The sequence below is a fragment of the Prionailurus bengalensis genome, chromosome D4 (genome assembly GCF_016509475.1).
Source record: "Prionailurus bengalensis isolate Pbe53 chromosome D4, Fcat_Pben_1.1_paternal_pri, whole genome shotgun sequence".
Taxonomy (NCBI): Eukaryota; Metazoa; Chordata; class Mammalia; order Carnivora; family Felidae; genus Prionailurus; species Prionailurus bengalensis.
Genome location: NC_057359.1, coordinates 79,011,893 through 79,028,571, shown reverse-complemented (window position 1 = coordinate 79,028,571; position 16,679 = coordinate 79,011,893). Strand labels below are relative to the sequence as shown.

The 16,679-nt window shown below is 44.6% G+C and overlaps 1 long non-coding RNA gene across 1 annotated transcript; it reads left to right on the top strand.

Moving 5' to 3' along the window:
- Nucleotides 1-200: 200 nt before the first annotated feature.
- Nucleotides 201-1,546, top strand: LOC122474358. The gene is made up of 2 exons (XR_006294899.1): nt 201-937; nt 1,122-1,546. It is a non-coding gene; the product is annotated as an uncharacterized LOC122474358 (long non-coding RNA).
- Nucleotides 1,547-16,679: the final 15,133 nt, after the last annotated feature.

Below are 16,679 nucleotides of genomic sequence, written 5' to 3'. Positions count from 1 at the left end.
GTGCAGTCAGTTAAGTGGGAGAATCAGGACCGTGCTCTGAAGACACGGACGCCGAAAGGAATAGGGAAAATAGGGCAGGTGTTGGAATCCAAAAGATCTGTGTCTGAATCACAGATGCCAAACTGCAGAACCTCTTTACCCCTCCAGACTAATTTTTTCATCTGTGCAACTGGTTTTTCATCTGCTTGGAGGAACTCAGGTAAGACGGACTCAGATCATGTCTGTGAGATACCTGGTTGGAAATCTAGCCTACTTTAGCTGCTCAACACACGAGGTTTGTTCTGTTTTGTTTTGTTTTGTTTTTTTCTTTTTCTCTCTCTCTCTCTCCACCATCCTGGACCCTTTCACCCTTTTCTTCTGGCTCCTCTTTCCAAAACAGCTCAGCTGAGATGATGTAATGCTTCAATTGCCTGACCCAGCCCTGCTGTGGGATCATGGCCATGGCTCTGCTTGATAAAAGCACTACATAAATACGCCTCCTGGAAACGCTGACATGACCCCAGTTCCCATCAGGTGACTCCTTGGAAGGAAGAAAGATGGATGTCTTGGTCTCAGCTTATAACTCCAGAGAGAATTGGACAGAGGCACAGCTTATTATCCTGGGCATCTCTGAACTGGCTGGTGTTAGTTAAGCCCAAGGCCCGTTGCATCACAGCCGCAGATAAAGGGCTTCTGTAGATTGATCTGCCCTAATTTCACCCACAGGTCCTTCCTTCTGACCCCTCTACGTTTGCTGGGCATGTGCAGGGAAGTTAGACAGAGCGGGGTTTGGAGTGAAGCCACTCAAGTCCGCGTCCCTACTTTGCAGCTTGCTGGCTCCACGGCCAAACACAAATCACCTTCTTTCTCTAGCTCTCGGTTTGCTCAGAGGGAGGATGAAGGCCCGCGTCGTGGGCGCAACTTAGCATCAGACTCAAAGCTTCTTTAGGAAGAGACGGTAGGTGAAGTGTTCTCTTCCTCCTGTGGTTTTCTCAGGAGGGGGTCCGCTCTGGGGCTGACCCTGTGCATGTCAAGATCCCCGGGCCTCTCGGGGCGGGGACAGAGGGCCACTGTACCCCAGACCTCTGACGCTCATGACATCCTTAGACTCTTCTGACTCTGGATTCTCCCCGCCTGGGTAGGCCTGGACACAGGGATACAGACAAGGCCTCTATCAACCACAGCGTGTGGCTGCAGCTTTCTCAGCCTGGGGAGAGGACCGGGCTGCATGTGCAGACAAGGGGGAAGCCTTGACCAAGACCCCTGAGTCCACGGTGCCGCCTGGCAAAATGTATCGCGTCGTGAGCACACCGCCGGCAGTAAACGGCCAGGAGCCAAGAGCCGAGGACCTGCTGAAACCAATGCCGTTCACTGTGGATGGAGACCTGGCCTGCGTGGAGCTGAGGGGCAAGAAGGCTCAATAGCCGGGAGAACTCACCCCCGGGGGTCAGCCTGAGGGGGTTTGAGCTTGACCTTCTCATTCCTTAGCCCTGTGACCTCACTCAAATTGTTTCACCTCTTTGCCCTTCAATTCCCCTTCTGTAAAATAGGACCGGAAATGAACCCACTTCTTAAATGTATTGAGGTCTTCTGTTAATACATATCAGCCTTTATCTGGAATTCAAGAAACAAAACAGATGAACATAGGGGAAGGGAAGGAAAAATAACAAAGAAAGAGAGAGGGAGACAAGCCCAAAGGGACTCTTGAATACAGAGAACAAACTGAGGGCTGCTGGAGGGGAGGTGGGTGGGGGGATGGGCTAAATGGGTGATGGGTATTACGGAAGGCACTTGTGGGGGTGAGCACTGGGTATTATATGGAAATGATGAAGCATTAAATTCTGCTCCTGAAACCATTATTACACTATATGTTAACTAACTTGGATTTAAATAAAATTTAGAAAGGGGCGCCTGGGTGGCTCAGTCCACTGAGCATCTGACTTCGGCTCAGGTCATCATCTCACCGCTTGTGAGTTCGAGCCCCGCATTGGGCCCTGTGCTGACAGCCCAGAGCCTGGAGCCTGCTTCGGGTTCTGTGTCTCCCACTCTCTCTCTGCCCCTCCCCCGCTCACGCTCTGTCTCTCTCTCCTTCAAAAGTAAATAAAACGTTAAAATAAATAAATAAATAAATAAATAAATAAATAAATAGTAAAATTTTAAAAAATATTCATTTATTTAATCTGGTGACAAACTTTTGAGGTAGGTGGCTGGGCATTATCATTCCCATTTTACATATGAGGAAACTGAAGCGAGTGGAAAAAAGTAATCTCGAAGCTTTCTTTTTGATCTATAATTTATTTAATTAAAATCAATGTTTCCCAAGTGTCTTCTGTGGAGTACTAATTGCAGACGTTTCTCCGTAAAATCAAGGATTCTAGGGTGAACCAGGTCTGCAAATTCTGCACAGGGAAAGCCCCTTCTTGGGGGAGTCGGGACAACATTTGCATATCACACGGATGGGGGGAGCCCTGTAGGAGGAAACCTGTTAAACTTTGTTCAGCCCAGTGTTTCCAAATGGATTTGACCGGAGAGACCTGCCAGCCCCTTCCCTCCGGCCTCCCACACTTGCACAGCATCGGTCAACATTCCACAAAGCCCTTTGGCAAAGTTCATTCTGATTCAACTCAACCAACATTCATTGAAGGTCAAGCCTGTGTCCATCCCTATCTTTACTGGGCTTTAAAGGCATGCCGGACTTCTCCTTCTCTGCTAGTCCATCACCTCGGTAGGAGAGAAATAATGCACGATAGATATTTAGAGAACAACCCAAATGTAAATTTAGATGTTTGAGCCAAAGATACCAAGGGTGCCAGAGAGACGGGAATGCCGTGGAGGAGAATGGGGCAGCTTGGATGGTGGGGGGGGGGGGGGGGATGGATTGAGGCTGAACCATTCAGAATGAGAGCCTTGGCCTGATCTGCAAAATCAGGGCAATGGGGCTCTTGAGAAACCTCCCATTGCCAAAGAAACGCTAATGTATCAGTGGTGGGGAGACCCTACTCCTAGGACTAGATCGTTTCATGCTCACAATAACAGAATTATGTTTCTCGCAGGAATTTCCATAGTACGCGTTGCTGGTTGTTATTACTGGGATTACAATTATTATTAAATCAGGTGATTAGACGGTCATAAGACCTAAGCATCTCTGAGCAAACATAACAGAGTGTGTTAATTACACTTGTACTAAAAGGAAAAACAAATCCCGTGTTTGATGACGTTCGTCCTTTTCTAGCATGACCTCAGGCTCCATGACTCCGCTGGCGTCTTTCTCTTTCTCTTCACTCTTATCACCCACTATTTTGATTAAACAAAACACAACTCTCCACCCAAGGAGCTACTTGAATCACACAATCACCAACGACTTCTCCCCGTTTTCTTCTCAGTGCTCTTATTCCTTATTCCTATTGGTTTTGAACTGCTTCAGGTCAGAACCAATGGCCATTTAATGGACTTCATGTTTCCTAATTAATCTCTAACATGTTCAGTTTTCTTCTTGAAAACTCTTCGGGATAAATGACTATATTTGGTTAGGTGCCTGGGAGAAAGAAGGGTGCACCAAGTAGGGGGACCAGCAAAAGCGAACTCTGGGAGATGGGAAACGGGCTTTCTGTCCAAGAGACGTGAGAAGAAAGGTCTGCCAGAACCAAAAAAAGTTCAGGGTGTGCGCTGCCCCAGGCTGGATTAGCTCTGGTGAGCTGCTGAGTTGTAGAAACATCTCCATCCCTGCCTCTGTTTCTCTGTCATCGGCCGCCTCTCTATCAAATGGTCCCAATGCGGCTGCTTTCTCAGGACATACTCTCATCTCCCTGACTGTTCTGTGGACACCGGTGTCAGAATCAGGCGCCTTGATCGAGCCCCTCCTGCCTCTTTCGTCAACTTTTCCTCCTTGAGTCTACTGATTCAAATATTCTTTGGAACTTTGGGACAAAACTTCCTCAGCTTTGGACCAAGTTACATGGCTCGGGAGCCCTACTAAGTCTATTTATATGCAACATTTTTTGAGTGTCTAAAATACAGCACGTGTAATAGATATCAGCTACTGAGTGGCTAGGATGCACCCTTGCTGGAGATGGGAGACAGGCGTATGGATTTCTGCCTTAAAGATTCCACAATTAAGTAAGAAGTCAGCCCGTGTTTCTAACATGAGTTGATACATATTATAACTGAAATGCATATAATATGAGGAGGATAGCAAAGAAGGCTTCTGTCAGGGTAAATATTGAAATTTATGTAGGTCACATTCGATTGGGCCTCAAAAGGTGAAGAGGAAGAGTGAGCGTCAAGAAAGCACACACAGAAAGTCCCAAACCTTCCTTGTGTGGGGATGGAGGGTGCGATGTGATAATTACAACACAGGCCCCGCAGCTAACTGCCTGGGTTCAAAACTCTCCCCTGCTATTTATCAACCACATCATCTGTGACCGAGGATAATCAAACCCACGGTTCTTGGGGGCTCTGGGGTTCTCACCTGTAAAATCGAGATAGCCGTAGCACCAACCTCAGAGCACGGCTGGAGAAAATATAAGAATGAATAAATCCACCTAGAACACTTGGAACAGTGCCTGGCACTGTTCATACTAAGTTTTGAACCAGTGTTAGTCTAGTCATTAAATTTAAGAATTCAGCCACAGCTCTGATGGCGTTGCCATCCCAGGTCTAGAGGCTGGGCCACCGATCTTACGGAGGACACATTCTACTGGGGCGGGGGAAAGACAGAAAACAAAGAAAACGGTGAAAGGTAATTTCAGATGATACTGAGTACTATGGAGAGAAACAGGATGAGTGATGGTGACGGAGTGATTGCCTGGGTTCCTCAGGGAAGGTCTCTCTGAAGAGGTGACATGGGAGCTAAAGCCCCAATGTTGAGCAGGACCAGCCATCGCAAGATACGGGTATGGAGGTTTCTAGGAAGAGAGACAGCATGAGCAAAGGCCTCCAGTGAGAACAGTTTCTCCAGGTAGAAGGATGGAAAGGAGGCCCGAGCATATGAGGTGGAAGGTAGGGAGGTGCAGGGGGGCTGGGGTGAGACGCGAGGTCAGAGAAGCGCACAGAAGTCCATGATGTAGGGCCTGCACTATACAGGAAGGAAGTTGGCAACGCAAAGCAATCTAGTTGCACAGCTGAATAAGAAATGGGACTAGAATGAGCTTAGTAAGCAGTGCTGTCAGTTTGTTCTTGATTTTATACCCGAGACAGAAAAGAAAAGAAAGGAAACAATGGTGGAAACAGAACCATGCCTTGGACCGTCTCGTAGCCATGGTTGGGTATCGGGGAAACTGCTGGTCTTGGAAGATGCTTCCTTTACCCATCAGCCAGGATCCTGGCAAGCGACAGATGCCACACTTAAAGAAACGGTTGGAGATAGTTTAAAGGACAACATGATTGGCAAAGGTATGGCAAGGGCTAAGAGTACCACCCAGGGTGGTAAAACAGGGTGGGAATCACAATTGAGGGCAGTGACCACCCAAGCCTGGGGGACAAGAGTAGAGAGTGGTTATGGGACCTGGATAAAGTCGTAGCTGTAGGAAAGGGCTACATAACAGTTGTGCCCTTAACAGAGCGATGTAGCCTCTGCGGAGATGCGTCCCAGTAGGGAGACAACAGGGGGAATAAATGCCCGCACCTCCCTCTTCTCCCTTTCGTGATCTCCTGCTAAGGGTTCTGGCTGAACGCGTAGAAGCTACAAGCAAGAGAACTGTGGTAGGCTAAATATTCATCAAAAATATCTACCTCATAACCATCCGATCTGTGGGTATGTTAGGCTAGGTGGCAAAAGGGGTTTAAGGTTGTACGTGGAATTAAGGTTACTAATCAACTGACCTTAAGATGGAGAGACTATTTCTATCTTCTTATCTGGGTGGACCTAATATAATCAGAAGGGTCTGTAAAAATGGCGGAGGGAAGGAGAAGAAAACTGGAGAGACGGTAACAGGAAAAGACCTCCATCTGACCTAAAGGCTTTAAAGGGAGCCAAGAAATGCAGACAACCTCCAGAAGCTGAAAGAAGCAAGGAAATGGATTCTCCCCTAGAGCCTCTGGAGAGAACGGGGCCCTGCCGACACCATTTTAGCCCAGGGAGACCCGTTTCAGATTTCTGACCTGCAGAACAGGAAGAGAATATATTTTTGCTGTCTTTGCCGCCACGTTTGTGGCAATTTGTTACAGCAGCCGTAGAAAACGAACACAAAAGCTCAGCTAATGCATTGCCTAAAGAATGCACAGGGAAGGAGTGTAGAAAGAATATCTGAGGGCATGGTGGAGAATATTCCACACACCTGGGCTCAAGCCTTGGCTCTACACTTCCTCTATGGCTTCGGTCAAGCCACTTCGCTTGCCTGGGCCTCACTTGCCTCCCCTCTGAAACGAGGGCCATCCTAGCTATTTTGATGGGTCATTAAGAACCAAATGGCATCATGGATGCGAAAGTGTTGGCTCCCCGAGGCAGCACGAGCAAAGGCCTCCAGTGAGAACAACTTCTCCAGGTAGAAGAATGGAAAGGAGGCCAGAGTGTCTGAGGTGGCAACAGGGCAGCAAGCATCCGCCGTCGTGAGGACCACAGGAAAACTGGTTCGACGCAAAATCTCCACTTCCAACATTTCTGAGGTTAAAGCTTTGTAGCTCTCGCCTGTATGACTTTCCCATTATGACTTTCTTCAGGGTGAAAAATTAGGGCATGTCTCCAAAGCATACTTCCCCACGGGGCCTGGAGCCATCCTACCTCGACGATAAATCTTCTCCTTCAACGTAAAGATTTATGATTCTTGTTGGGAAAGAGAAGTTGCAACATGCGTAGACATCATCACGCATCCAGACACACGCCGCATGTTCTAGTAACTGAGATTGCCCCGAGAGATTCACATAAGGGGGTCATGACTTTTTAATCACACATTCCACGAGTGTGTCTAATACCCTCATGCGCGTACAGACACCGCACATATTCACATTAACTCGTACGTTTCCCGTGAAGGGAACCCCAGGAAGCAAACCTGCCAGCGCCCTCTGAAGCACAGAGATGACAAGACCATAAACCCACATACACCCTGCACCTCCCCGGCCACCACTGGACCCGCAACGAGTTTGGAGGCCAAATAAGTACTTGACACGAGCAGAAGTGTGTCTCCTGTAGGACAGTCACGAAGAAAAGTCAAATTGCCTTTCATGGCTTTCAAAATGGCTTGCAGAAGACCAGTTGGTTTATGTATTAAATTTATCTGGAATTTACATTTTGATTGGCCAACAGTCTGGGCAAATTCCACAGTAACCTATTGATCTGACAGAGACATTTGACAGCTTTGAACAATTGCTGAAATGGCTTTTAACACCCAGCCAGTGAGAGCAGTGGGGGGGGGGGGGGGAGAAGTTTCCCAATGAGTCATCTCTGTTCATCTTCCTTCAGCTCCCCCGCCTCCTCCTCCAGCCTTGGGGCGCCTTTCAATAAAGCCAACGGAGACATATTTTCCAGAGACGCCAGATGAAAATCCTCCTGGAGTCTCCCCGCCATCGCTTCTCCTTCCCTGGTTAACTGTTGTGTGCTTTCACCCCCCAACGCACTCGTGGGCTCTCTTCCTCCTTGTGAAATCCGCAGTCCTTTCGGGCCTGCTTGTTCCAGACCGATGGGGACAATAAGTAAATGTGTCTCTGGGTTACTAGTCGGGCATCTTTCTCAAATGCTTCTCATCTCTGTGACCTCGGCTCCAGATGCTGAGACGGGAAGTATCCCTATTTGTCTCCTCCTGTCCCAGACATAATCGGTCGCCTAAGATTTTTGTGATCATTCCAAATGAGTCTGACTTCTTACAGTGTATGTGTCTACCAATCATTTCTCAGTTATTGTATCTGTCTTGGATTACTGTGGTCTAATTCAATGAAAATTAAGCAACTATTTTGTTAAGGATATTGCTAGAAGGGAATGCACAGATCAAGATGAAGTTGAGGCAGGTCTCCTAGGAAATTATAACGTAATTATAATATGACAAAGCAGTCGTTCTCCTGTGTGTGGCACTCAAGCCAGCAGCGAGCAGCCCCACTTGGAAACTTGTCAAATATACAAAATCCCGGGCCATACCCGGGACCCACTGAATCAGAAATTCTGGATGTGTTTTAACAAAACCCTCAGGTGATTCTAATGCAAGTTTAAGTTTGAAAATCACAGTCATATAGTATTTGAGACATGTACACAAAAGCTGATATTGATTTCTGTAGGAAAGTGACAAGAGAGTGCTAATGGGGACTCAGAATAAGGCTTGATAAACTCTAGGAGGCAAAGCAGGAAGAGTTTGGAGGACAACGGGAGAGCTGCAGAGAGGAGAGGGCCCTGGGTTGTGCTTTCGAGGATAGTCTGGAGGACATTCCAGACCAAGCACGCAAGAGGAGAAAAGGAATAATGTCAACATGGTCGATGTCTGGTACTGGAACCGCCTTTCTCCATTTTCTGCCCATGACAGATATAACTAGTAGATCGGGGTACTTTTTCCTGTTGAATGCTGTGATCATCCCCAGATCTTTCTAAACACACTTCTCTAGGTAGCCAGTAGCATCAGTTAGAATTGGCAGAAGTCTGTCTATTTCCTGTTTCTGGAGCAGAGTCCGCAGACTAAAGGAATGCTCGGGCCTTCTACTGGGAGAGCTTCAGAAGAAAAAGGTTCAGTAGGCACTAGATTGCATAGGGCCTTGAATGCCAACCGAGAGTTTGAGCTGGTTTCCACATGCAATAGAGAAGCCAGCCATTAAGGATTTGATTGAGGAAAGTTGATGTGATCAGAACCGTTCAATGGTCAGGCATTTTGTCTTCCGCTCCCTTTAAATGGTAGTTTCCAAACATGGCTGCCCGTTAGAATCATCCAGGGAGCTTTTAAAATTCCCAACGCCCAGACCGCACCCCGGACCAAGTAAAGCAGAATCTCTGGGGACGTGATCTGAGCGGCAGGGTTTGTCAAGCTTCCCTGGTGATTGCAATGCGCAGCCACGTTTAAGACTCAGTAGTTTAGATGATAAATTTATTGAGGTGGATTCTTTGTCACCCATCCCATCCCATGCTCTGCATCAACCTAGTACAATGTCTTGCAGAGGGAAGAGTCTCTGTACCTGACTGCTGGTGAATTAAGTCAGCGTCTACTTGGGTGATGAGGTACTCAGTTACCTTCCATGTAGAACCGCCTTCCCTTCTCAGATGTGAAAGTTTCAGAAAAGGCAAGAGCACAACATTAGGAGATCACCCTAAGCTTACTGTTTGGATCTCCTGCTGAGAAACACAATGGCCCCAGAGTTTGTACAGAGTTGTGTATGCAGGCCGTGCTTCTCTTTCTCTCGCCTATTTTGAATGGCTGGTGGAGAGTGAGAAATACAGCAGAATTAGAGAAAGGGCCAGACAAGGCGACCGTTTGTATATTAATACGTGGGTAGGGTTCCATGGATGAAAGGATTCAAAGGCTGCAAGAGGACTCAATGTCATTTTCTCTGAGTTCTGTTTTGCCATTTTCTCCCACACCCCAAATCTATCTCCAGATATCATGCTTACTGTTTAATGTTTATTTATTTTTGAGAGAGAGACAGGGACAGAGTGTGAGTGGGGGAGGGGCAGAGAGAGAGGGAGACACAGAATGCGAAGCACGCTCCAGGCTCCCAGCTGACAGCACTGAGACCGATGCGGGGCCTGAACTCGCTGTGAGATCATGACCGGAGCTGAAGACGGACGCTCAACCGAATGAGCCACCCAGGCATCCCAACACGCTTACTGTTTAAATACTCATTTCTTCTAGGGGCGCCTTGGTGGCTCAGTCAGTTAATGTCTGACTTCGGCTCCGGTGATGATCTCACAGGCTGTGAGTTCAAGCCCCACATCGGGCTCTACACTGACAGCTCGGAACCTGGAGCCTGCTTTGGATTCCGTGTCTCCCCCTTCTCTGCCCCTACCCCACTTGTGCTCTGTCTCTCTCTCCCTGTCTCTCTCCATAATAAATAAATGTTTAAAAAATTTTAAGAAAATACTCATTTCCTCTTTAGCAGAAAGTACCTGGGTTTGTTCATTTTTTTATGCTTTTCTTCCCCACATGAGAATTTCCATCTTTTTCTCTCTCACTCTGAATTTGTATTCCTCTTAGGGAGTTGGCCCTGCCCAGAACACTTTTCCCTGCTCTTCTCCCATGTCAGCTTCTGGAAGCTCTAACTGAAGTGTTTTTTCCTTGACTCCTCAAGATAGGCTTAGTGTTCTCAAAGCAATGACCTTTATCAAAGAGCTTATTTCATTAGAGCGAGGTGATTTTTTTTTCCTGTTTTCCCTTGCTTTCTTATGCCTGATTATGAGAGCAATGTATATTCTTTTACACAAATATTTTAAAAATATAGGAAAGGAATTTTAAAATGTTGAAGATCCTTCGTAATTCTGTCTGCCAGATGAAATCACTGACAACAGTTCAGTGTTTGAAGTGTTTTTGGTGTGTGTGTGTGTGTGTGTGTGTGTTAACTTAGTTGAGATCTTAGTTTACATGAAGGGGGTGTTTCTCTTCTGAAAATATGGCCTTGATAAAGACAACTTTCCATATTTACAACGACATCAATTTCCTTTATATGGAGGTGTCACAATCTTAATATTTTTTTCTTTTAGAGTATATTTTTGCTTCTAATTCTGTTATTAATTATTTTAAAAATTTTTTAAGGTTTAATTATTTTTGAGACAGAGACAGAGAAAGTAGGGGAGGGGCACAGAAAGAGGGAGAGGGAGAATCCCAAGCGGGCTCAGCAAGGCACCTGATGTGGGGCTTGAACTCACAAACCGTGAGATCATGACCTGAGCTGAAATCAAGAGTCGGATGCTTAACCGACTGAATCACCCAGGCGGCCCTAATTATACTGTTATTACACTGTGTATACACACGCACACACAAATTTCTCCAATGTATATCTTTATGTATTTTTTTGTCTGCATTGCAAATGAGTTTCTTTGGATCTTATAAATGGGAATACAGATTTTAAAATTTTGAATATATTTGGCTCTAGATACAGTAGTTAAATTGCTTTCTCAAAAGATATACAAATTTATATTCCCAGCCGTAGAGAAGAGTGCTTATATCAAAGGTCCCTGTTTGGAGGAGAATTTTGTTTCTCAGTTTGGCTAATTTGAGAGGTAAGGATAAGAGCTCATTGTTTTAATTTACATTTATTTAATCGCTAGTGAGGTTGCCTCCATAAAACATAGGTTTATTTATCATTTGCATCTTCTCTTATATGAACTCCTTCTTCATGACATTTTATGGCCACTTATCAGTTGGAATCTGAATGTTTTATATCGATTTCCTTTGTTTATTTTTTTGTTGTTATTATTTTAGAGAGAGAGTACGAGAGGGGCAGAGAGAGAGAGAGAAAGAGAGAGAATCTTAAGCAGGCTCTACATTCAGCACAGAGCCCCACATAGGGCTCGGTCCCATGACCCTGGGATCATGATCTGAGCTGAAATCAAGAGTTGAACACTCAACCGACTCACCAAGGTGCCCCAATTTCCTTTGTTTCTTAAAGATGATTCTTACTCTGTTACATTTGTTTACATTTTTTTTCCGTTTTCCCCTTTAGTATTTCAATTTTGTCTTTTATATTTAAGCACAGATTATTTTATATTTTCATACAGTAGTATCGAGTTTTTCTTTTTGTGGGTCATTTTTCTTCCTTTTTAAATTAAGGTAACCTCTTTCACTTCTTCCTCCATTCTCATCGTTTCCTGATATTACTTGTTGCTTTTAAAAACGTAAAAGCATTTAATTGAATTCTTTTGTAAATTTGCAATTCATTAAATTTGATAGTGTGGGTGACTGCTTCCCTGGACTCCCCTTTATAAAAGGGGCTCATGACCAAGTATTAAAGATAGTATTTCCCCCAGAAATTTGTGACGCCATTTTAATGATCTATTAATTTTTTATGTGTGGATGTGTGTAAATCCAGTCTTATTTCTAATACTTATTTGGCCCATCAACATGTCTATGATTATGCCTGAAACATAATGTTTTTATGATTTTTGCTGGCTCATATTTCCAGTTAAGTCTTCTTTTTCAAAAATGACTTAGCTATTTTTATCTATTATTATTGTGGATAAAATTTTAGAATCATCTTAAGTTTCCAAAAATGCTGTCAAGATTTTGATTGGAAACTATGATAAACCTAGAAGTTACTTAAGGAAAAATGGATCTGTTTACATCACTGAACCTTCTGCCCCCGAATGCTGTTTATCGTCCTATTCAGTCAAGTATTTTTGACATCTCGTAGTAAAGTTTTGTGGTTTTCTTCACACCCATCTTACATAGTTCTTGTTAAAAAATTTTTTTAATGTTTTTATTTATTTTTGAGACAGAGAGAGACAGAGCATGAGCAGGGGAGGGGCAGAGAGAGAGGGAGACCCAGAATCTGAAGCAGGCTCCGGGTTCTGAGCTGTCGGCACAGAACCTGACACGAGGCTCAAACTCACAGACTGTGAGATCATGACCTGAGCCAAACTTGGACGTTTAACCGACTGAGCCACCCAGGCACCCCTTACATAGTTCTTGTTCATAGGCATTTTATGTTTTCTGTGGTCACTGTGAATATGATATTTTAAAATCACATTGCCTAACTAGTCATTGCTAGTAAAGAAGAACACTATTATTTTAATGTATTTGCCCCGTAACCAGTCTCTTTGCTGAGATTTCTCATTAATTTTAATAGTTTTTCAGTTGATTCTCTGGAGTGTTCTAGGTATCAAAATATATCTTTTGCAAATAATGATAATTTTGTCTCTTCATGTTAAGCCATTATTATTCGAGCAAAACTATCTTTCTTGCAGAAAATAGAAACCTATGCGATGCAACACAGGGAGATGTGAATGTGTCTGGTGGGGGTTGGGCAGTGAAGGAGCTGTTATGGAAAGGACACATCCAGATGCCATGGAAACTGGAGCCTGATACAGCCTGGTCTCATGGGAACTGGAGCTAAGGAGCTTACTAGCAACCAAAGCCTCTTTTTCTGTCCCTTAGGAGCTATATGATATTTTGTTTCTTCTTCACTTCTTGAGTTTCTAATCTCTTCTTGTGTCTGTCTTCTCTTAGAAAACTTTCTCTTCTGGCACTGGCTGCTGAATGTATTCCTGTCCTCTTAGTGCTAACATCCAGCGTGAACCCATGATCCTCCCTCTGACTGTGTCCAGCAGCTCAAGAAAGAGATTCAGATTGCTGGCCAGTCAACAGGTTAGCCCATGTTGGTTCAGGGGTCCACACCTGGTTCATGCAGCAGGGCCTAGGCTGGGATTACGTCATATGGCAGAAACACGATTCTGAAGTCTGTCTCTCCTCCAGTCTGTGAATTCTGTTTTTTGGCAAGTTTTGCCGGTTTCAGACCATGAATGAAATAGCTGTTCAACTTCTTCTCTGCTCTTGAAGCAGTTTATAAAGTATGAGAATTATCTGTTGCTTGAAAGTTTAAAAGAAGTTACCTGGGGGGTTAAAAAAGCACACACACACACACACACACACACACACACAAACTGGGATCTGCAGCTTTCAGGGAAGCGATTCTTTGATAACTCTTTCAATTCCTCCCATAGCTATTGCCCCAGTGAGGTCATGGGTATTTCTCTGTTTGTTTCTTCACTAGACCATGACCTCCTGGACAGACAGAGCCATGTTTCATTTATCTGTTTGAGTCCAGTTCCAGCCCAGGGCCTGGCCCTGAGCAGACCCTTGATTTGTATTGACTTGAGGTGATTCGAATCAGAAGTAACATAGATAATGAAAAGAGGACTAGATATGGGGTCAGAGGACTAGAGTTCTTGTATTAACTCTGTTTTTCACTAATTGGGAGGATTCAGGTCAGTTGCTTTACTCTGAGTCTCACTTCTCAAATGCGTACAATAGTGAAGCTTGGGATGAGAGTGTGTGTGGATAGAGTCCTCCAAAATCCCCACCCTACTTTAACATCTGACTTGAGCTTAAATGTAAAAACCAAATTTCTACTGGTGAAATTAACAAATATATATATATTGTTTAGAATCCTATGTTAATCCTTGTGGAGCTGGGGGTGGGGGGAGGGGGTATTGATACACAAGTAAATAAAGTAAATACATGAAGTAGGTTTTATTTACTCTCTTATAGTGAAAGATCATCATTTGTTAGTTCAAGCCCCGAGGCCTTGCCTTCTCGATAGCTTATGAGGTACATGTGTGAAATCCAAACATTTTTATGAGAAATCCCAATCTAGCGTCATTGTACGTGCCTGCCATTTTTAATGGGACTGAAAGCCTTTTTCTGATAATGTATTGTGTTTGAAACTATCAACTGGACCCCTAATTCATGCATTTTCAGAAGATGCTGCCTTGGTGTTGACACTCCTCAGTGCTTTTGCTCACATCGATAAGAGTGTATGCGGATGCACATTCATAATGTCTTCAGATTTGGATCAGCTGGTGACAAGAAGAACTTACACACAGTTAGGGTTCTTTCATGTGCCATTTGTTTTCCCAATCACATAGGGTATTTGACTGAGTGTTCGCTCTCGGACCGTGGGAAAGAAGAAGGAAACCACCCTTCCCACACTAGGGTGATTGGGTGTCTTTCTTGCCCACTTGTAATGATCAAGGACAGTTTCCATCAAGAACACCTAAATTCACACAAGTCAGCAATCTGCTGAATGGAGTCTCGAGATCAGGTCACACCGAACTCCAGTTTCTAGCATGCATTTCAAATATGAAACACAAGCACTGATTGCAAATCTGAAGACATTTTCATTTTGCCCCAGGCCAGGATTTTTAATTTAAAAAAAAATAAACCTGTCAAGGTCTGCAAGAAAGGCTTTTAGACATTCTGGCCAATGGTTTATTTAAAAATCCAATACTGCAATTTCCTCAGCAGCAGGAGGCAAGAGACCTCCTATACATTGAACACCCCACAAATGGATGGTAGCCAGATTCCCAGCCCTTGAAACAGAAGGGACTTTACAGAAAGGATTCTCCTTTGCGGGCCCAGGACAGGGTATCTTGAATGCCACGTCTATGCAAAATAGCTATGTATTTAGAAGCAAGAAGACCTCGTTTTCCATCTCGTTTACCATCCATGTGAAATGGGTATTCACATAGAAAATTTAAACACTAGATTAAAATTTTAAACATAAAATTTTAAATTTTTCATGGACCTGCCAATCATCTCCTCAACTCCAGCCATGTATAGCCCAAGAGCAGAGAAGAGGCCTCCGTAGGCACCGTGTACCCCAAACCTGTTGGTCACAGCTGTTTGGCCCGGAGAGCACCACTGACCCACTGGGCCAATCAGACTCCATGTCTCTGGGATTTGAAATCACTGGCTGCAAAGAGGGATGCAGTTAACTGCGGGCAAGGGGGTTTGTAAGAGTCAATTATCTCCAGGGCTAAAACCACCATTTTGTAGTAGCAAAGGATTATGGTTAATCTGAAGAAACAGGTCCTTAGACAGGAGACTAGAAGAGCACATGGGTAGACAGAAGCAGAGGTGGAAGACCAAGTAGCCCGAGAGAGAGAGAGAGAGAGAGAGAGAGAGAGAGAAAGCAACCACCTGATTATGTTCTAGTTCCTGTGAGGCCTGGAAGTTGATTTCATGAAAGTTTCTCACTTTTTTTCCCCTTGAGTTTCTTTGAATGAATTTTGACTACTGGGCAACAACTGCCGAGAGAATTCTGGAACTCTGTATGGGAGCAGACTTTAGGTGCCTCTCCTCTTGCTGATTCATTCAGTTAACAAATATTTATTGAACATGTTTTATGAACCAGGATCTATAATGGAAGCCAAGAAAAAACAGTAAACGAGACAAGCACATCTTGTGACCTCATAGAACTTGCATTTTAAGAAAGAAAGAAAGAAAGAAAGAAAGAAAGAAAGAAAGAAAGAACAAAAGCAAAGGTAGGAGAACAAAACACATACATAAACACAGAAATGACAGCATGCTAACGAACGTACTAAATAAAAAAAAACGAGAAGCAAATAGAATTCTGAGACTTAGGAAAATGAGATGGGCCTCTTTTAAGAAGAGTTGAGTAGTTGGGGCACCTGGGTGGCTCAGTCGGTTGAGGTTCTGACTTTGGCTCAGGTCATGACCTCACAGTCTGTGGGTTTGGGCCCCGCATCCGGCTCTGCACTGACAGCTCAGAGCCTGGAGCCTGCTTCAGATTCTGGGTCTCCCTCTCTCTCTACCCCTCCCCCTCTCACGCTCTCTCCCTGTCTCTGAAAAATGAATAAACGTTAAAAAAATTAAAAAAAAAAAAAGAGTGGTCAGAGAAACTCTCAGAAGAAGTGATGCAAAAATGGGGCGCTTGGGTGGCGCAGTCGGTTAAGCGTCCGGCTTCAGCCAGGTCACGATCTCGCGGTCCGTGAGTTCCAGCCCCGCGTCGGGCTCTGGGCTGATGGCTCGGAGCCTGGAGCCTGTTTCCGATTCTGTGTCTCCCTCTCTCTCTGCCCCTCCCCCATTCATGCTCTGTCTCTCTCTGTCCCAAAAATAAATAAACGTTGAAAAAAAAAATTAAAAAAAAAAAAGAAGAAGTGATGCAAAAACTAAAACCCAAAGATGAGAAGGCAGTGACTCTGCAAAGAATTGGGGAAACACTTTCAGACAGGATTCCTATTGGTGCATTTAGGGTAAATGAATCTGGGTGTAATAACTCCCAAGTTCATGCTGTCTCTGTTCCCTCCCTGTGTGACACAGAAGGAGCACCAACATTGA